The sequence below is a fragment of the Alligator sinensis genome, unplaced genomic scaffold, assembly GCF_000455745.1.
Source record: "Alligator sinensis unplaced genomic scaffold, ASM45574v1 scaffold233_2, whole genome shotgun sequence".
NCBI classification, from domain to species: domain Eukaryota; kingdom Metazoa; phylum Chordata; order Crocodylia; family Alligatoridae; genus Alligator; species Alligator sinensis.
The window spans coordinates 205,561-211,394 of NW_005841941.1; the positions used below are offsets into that span (position 1 = coordinate 205,561).

At 49.8% G+C, this 5,834-nt stretch overlaps 1 protein-coding gene across 2 annotated transcripts in view; it reads left to right on the top strand.

Moving 5' to 3' along the window:
- Positions 1 to 5,834, top strand: part of SH3BP4 (SH3 domain binding protein 4) — a 188,245-nt gene that overhangs the window by 45,876 nt on the left and 136,535 nt on the right. The window contains exon 1 of one of the 2 annotated variants that reach the window (XM_014518172.2): positions 5,484 to 5,611. The exons of the other annotated variant lie outside the window; for it this stretch is intronic. The gene's annotated coding sequence lies outside the window, so the exon portion shown is untranslated. Of the gene's footprint in view, positions 1 to 5,483; positions 5,612 to 5,834 lie in introns of those variants that run through there. 2 annotated transcript variants of the gene reach the window in all.

Sequence of the window (5,834 nt, forward strand, 5' to 3'; positions counted from 1 at the left end):
ACGGAGGCAACATTCCAAGTCATGGCAGGTGGGTTAAGGGGACCCCCTGACGTCAGCAGGGGTAGCCTGTGGGGTCCACCCACGAGCCCAGGACAGACGCGATCCATAGTCCAGGCTAAGGTCGCACGGGAGCGCTTAATCGAACGGAGGCGGGCACAACTTGGTGCATTGGCCGGGAACATGGAAAACCTGGACATGGCGGCCTATGCCAAAGCACAGCCCGTGCCTATGGCCACGGCAGATATTCTCGGGCAGAACTTGCAGGCTCTTACCCAGATCCTGGACTCACAACAACAGATGCTAGATCGCCAGCAAGACTGGCTCTGACATAGCCTGGTGTCTTTCAAGATGCCCAAGATGACGGGGGACGATGATCCGGAGGACTACATTGAGGCCTTTCAGTGCCACGCCCTTATGACCAGTCTCAACCAGGAGTATTGGGCCAGCCAGTTGGGTGCCCTGGTTGTAGGTAAGGCCCAGGTTGCCTATCGGGCCCTCCTGAGGGACGAGGCCAGGGATTATGAGCGCGTGAAACAGGCTATTCTCTACCGGTTAGAGATCAACCCAGATCACTATCGCCGCCTGTTCTGCGCCAAGAAGAGGCCTGACAAAAAACGTCCCTGGGTGTTGCTGCAGCTGCTGCGGGACCTCCTCGATAAATGGGTAAGCCCAGCAGGGTCGGATAGAGAGTACTTGGCGGACCAGGTCATCCTTGAGCAATTTCAGAATGATCTGGAGGAAAGGACGCAGCGCTGGGTTCGGCAGCACTCCCCGCGGACCTGAGAAGAGGCCCTGAAACTGGCCAGGAGCTCGGGGCACTTTGGGAACAGGCCCAAGACTCCAGGAATGGCCCCAGGTTGCCGCCAGAGGGACAGCCCTGCTTTGAGGTAAGAAATCACCTCCTTTATCGCATACCAGGGCACAGACGGGAGGGTTCCACAGAGGCGCAATTGGTAGTGTCTACCCGGTTCCGTCAGGTTATCTGGCAGTTGGCTCATGCAAGCCCTGTGGGAGGGCATTTAGGTCGAGACAAGACCCTGGCAAAAGTGAGCCGGTGGTTTTTTTGGCCCGGGATGGGGGAGGAAGTAGCCCGGCAGTGTGCAGCATGCCCGGAATGTCAGAAGACCCGGACTGAGCGCCCTGCCAGGGCCCCGCTCCAACCCACGCCTATTATAGACACCCCCTTTTCGAGGGCACACCCTTAGCCCTAGACGTCATGGGACTACTTCCCCGTAGCAGCTCCAGCCACCAATACATTTTGGTCATGGTGGACTACGCGACTCGATGGCCTCCGGGTATTCCTTTACGGGCAGTAACCGCCCCGTGTGGCTGAGGAATTGGTGAAATGGATAGCAAGGATGGGGGTTCCCCGAGAAATTCTAACCGACCAGGGAAGGAATTTTATGTCCGGCGTCCTGAGGGTGGTATGCCGGACGCTGCAAATAAAGCAGATCCGCACCTCAGTGTACCACCCCCAGACCAGTGGGCTGGTGGTATGCCTGAATGGGACCATAAAGCGAGTACTGAGGCGCTGCATTCAAGGGGACCTCCAGAAGTGGGATCTCCTTCTACCCTTGGTACTGTTTACCCTTAGGGACACTCCTCAAGACTCTATGAAATTTTCCCCATTCGAGCTAGTTTTAGGGCATCACCCTTGAGGTCTGTTACAAGTCCTGAGGGAGGAATGGGAACGAGACGGTGGACCACTACAAGAGCCAGCGGTATATCGACAGGAGTTTCAGCAAAGGATAAGGGTGGCCCAGGACACAGCCCGCGAGAATTTGAGGGAAGCTCAGGCCTGCCAGAAAGAGAAGTACGACAGCTATACCAAAGAACGGGTGTTTGAACCCAGACAGCGAGATCGGCAGCCCAAGGTGGCGAGTGGCCGGGGTGTAGGGGAGGTCGGAGCTCTGTGAGTGCCCGCTGGGAGGCGCAACGACCCTGGAGGCTCCCCCAAAGAGGAACCCCTCCACTGAGGCAACATTCCAAGTCGTGGCAGGCGAGTTAAGGGGACCCCCTGATGTCAGCAGGGGTAGCCTGTGGGGTCCACCCGCGAGCCCAGGACAGACGCAATCCATAGTCTGGGCTAAGGCTGCACGGGAGTGCTTAATCGAACGGAGGCGAGCACACTCTTGATTTTAATCATCTTCAATTACTTGTGGTCAGTTACTTTACTCCTGAGTCAAGCTGGTAGATCCAGGCAGTTTGCAAATCCCAGTCACCTGGCCACCCATGTCAGACAGGAAGTTACCTTCCTTTTAGCTGTAGTAGCTGAGAATAAGATTACAGAAATCAAAATGTCTATGCTAGTCTCATTGAAAGTACAGATGGATTTCAGTCGCTGTTCTCTAGTGAAAAAAGAGTGTTAGTGTTTGAATCAGCACTCAGAGATACCTGTTGGCAGTTTCTTGAAAATACAATCTGAGAAGGGCAATGCAATACTCAGGAATCTGGCTTCCCTGAAGTTGACGTGTCACGATCAGGGTGCTTGGAATGGAGAGGACTGGCAGAGCTGTGCACACAAGAGCAGGGTGATAGTCTCCATTTTCCAGCTAGATGTTCAGTGTCTCTGAGGCAGCTGAGAGAATTCTCTAATCAATCTTTAATTTTATATTTGGAGACAGCTCTTTGTCATAAGACTGTGTTGAAGCAAACTAAAGCCTTTAATGGGTTTCCCAAGTCACACCACAACGCAGACGAAATTACAACTGGGCCCCATGGACATAGTTCTGTTGTTATACCTATTCCTGTAGAGGAAGGGAGACATGAAAAAGTGTGCTCGAGAGCAGCCACACTCAGTAGCAACTGGCTTAGGAGCTGCATTAAGTAGCTAGTGATAACCAAACAGCTACGACATATATGCCCCTATGTGAATTTTGGCAAACAGTCTGATTCAAAAGAAAGGAAATACAGTAGTTACGATGGATAGAGATAGCTAGCGTGTGTGTTGCATTATTCATGATTGCAGGAAAGCTGTACTGAATGCATTCAGTGAAACTTATACACGCACTTTTGATAACATTTTCTTCAAAGAGCTGATCAGTCAAAGAGCCCCCGTGACTTGGCAGCTATGGTTTGAGTATTGCTGGACTAGAGGATGGAATCATAACACTGGTCTGGGACTCAGGAGCTTGGTTCTGTCACTGACCAGGATCCTAGGATGTGTCCTTGGTCAAATCATGTCTTCTGTCATTCTTCATCTGCATTGTCTACTTAGATTTTCAGCTTTTTAGGGCAGGAACTGCTGTTTAATCTGTATGTTCAAAGTGTCCAGTATGTGGGAACCTGATCTCAGTTTGGGCATTTGAAATATAATGATTCATAATAATATGGTTCTTATTTTCATGACTGCTGATCCTTACACCTGAGATCCCTAGTACAGGGTGAACTTAGGTCATCCCTTATTGATCATTGACCAGCACAACTCGTCTCGGAAGTCTGAACGTCCTAATTAAGATTTTACCATGGTGATTTTTATGGAATAGCGCACACATTAAGTCAGCATCACAGCTCTTAGAGAGTCCCCTCTGCTGGAAATATGGAAGTAAATGCTTTACCAAATGTCCAAGGAATAAAAGGCACAGAGCTAGTGTAGAAGCACTAAGTGTCTTTGTACCTCCCACTGTGATCCAAAGAGCTAGGAAGTATTTTCTTCTGACTGGTCAACTAGTACTAGTCCTGGTATCATGAGTTTATCTGCTTCATTGTCATACTGTGTTCATATTTTCTAGTCTGTGATACAGCCTTCTGGCTTCAAAAATCAATGAATATTTAGAGACCTGGCTCTTGCACAGCAAATATAACACCGTGGGCCAAATTCTGCTGGTCTTAGACCCAGAATAATTCCAAGTGTTCAATATTATTGCTTCTACACACCCAAAAAACCTGTACCTACATTCTGGATATAATGTCAGACTCCTCTAACTCACTTGATTTTTATATATTGTCATTCCTAATCTCAATGGTTCAACAAGTGACAAAATCCAAATGCATATTTATTAATATTAATTAATAAGAGATATTAATCTAAGTGCATTAGAAACTTTTTGCATGTTTCCTTTTCAGTGATGTATATCAGCAAATAGGGTTTGTTTTTTTTAACTTTCTCACCTTAGTTTTAAAGACACCATTTTTTGTAAATGATGACACATGTTTTTTAACATCTAGGACTGTTTTAAATACAGGAACCGATGATCAAGACGGTTTACATTTTGAAGGTTTCTTGCCTCTGGGCATGCTTCTTGATAATTCCACAATGATTCAGCGCTCTCACAGTATTCTTCTGGAGTAACACAAGCATTTGTAAGGGGAAAGGGGTGTAGATTATTTGAAAGGACAGTAGCGTAATGTACCCAAACACGGCTGAGAGGGGAGGGGGGTGGGGGGAGTAGCACTGGTAGCTTTTAAAATTCAGTTTCTGTTTGTACTTCTGGTTTGTTGTCATATTACTACTTATGATAATATAACCCAGAGGCTCTGGTTGAGGTTAGAGCTTCATTGCACTAGGCACTTTAAAGAAAGATCCCCCTGGTTAGCATTTGTTTCATGTACCACCTCTGCTCTTGATCCACAGAGTGTTACAGTGTGTTACAGCTCTCCAGCAAGAGGAATTGGTTCTTTAGCTGGAGAGAGTAATGCTGAAAAGTTGCTATGACTTTGGATAGAGCTGTGGTTTAGGTCTTTCTTCTAGAACAGTTCCATCTGTTGCCATTGGCAGAAATCTGGAGGCCACTGGCTGAAATTCATTTGTTGGGCTCCTATTTTAATGCTCTGATGGCCCTGAAAGGACTGACGTGTTCCCCCGCCACCCATCACGCAGCAGGGATCAGACTGCAGCGTGGTGCTGGGGGTGCTCCTGGGAGGCAGCACCACACATGAGGGAGTGGATAGCAAGACAGCACACGAACATGGCTCTGATTCTGTACTTTGGCTGCTGTGTCATGTCAGGCCAAACCCAGGGAAAAATAACTCAAGGAGAAGTCACTTGACTTACCTCGCTAGTGGGGAAATATGTGTAAGAAACGATTCCTGCCTAGAACAACTTACAGCCGAGAGGGGTAGGAGAGACAGAAGATGTGCAGAACAGAGATGCATCTCTCCAGCGCTTTCTAGGTGAAGCAAAGCGGCACATTATTAAATTGGTGTGCTCCTCTCCACTGCCCAGGTGTATCTGAAGTCATATCTGTAAGCAAAGCTAAAATGCCAGGAAGAATCCTATTAAGAAAGCTGGATGAATGTAACCACCCCAGATCTCCTTTGAATGACATCTTTTATTTTGTGTTACTACCCCAGGCACTCGCCATAACCCTGTGAAGTGTGGGAGCCTTGGCTTTCTTCTCGGAAAGGACTGGTCACTGAGGGACCTGTGCAATGTAAATATTTGCCATGGGCACGCACTGATGAAATCCGCTGTTTCTAATAAACTTGTGGAAGAGACGCTATCCCGACGAGCCTCGCCACGGCCCTTTGGGGCGGGCGGGAGCCGGAGGCCGGGCTACGTCCTGAGGCGGGAGGGCCTCCCTGCACCTCATGGGGCGCCCGGAGCTCTGAACCCCTGGAGCGGTGCAGATGTTACCACTTGGGAGAAAAGCAGGTTTTCATGGTTGCCGGGGTAGGAGTCTTTTATTTTTCCCGCCCCACACCATAAGAAACAACCCCCCCCGGAAACTTGGTGCGGTGTGACCGGTGGCAGGAGCGGGGGCTGGGGCGGCGCTGGGAAAGCCGAGGCGGGCGCTGTGGCATGGGGCGTCCGCGGGGCGGGGCGGGACGGGACGGGCGGACAGCGCGGCCCCTCCCTCCTCCTCCTCCTCCTCCTGCTGCCGCCCGGCTCCGGC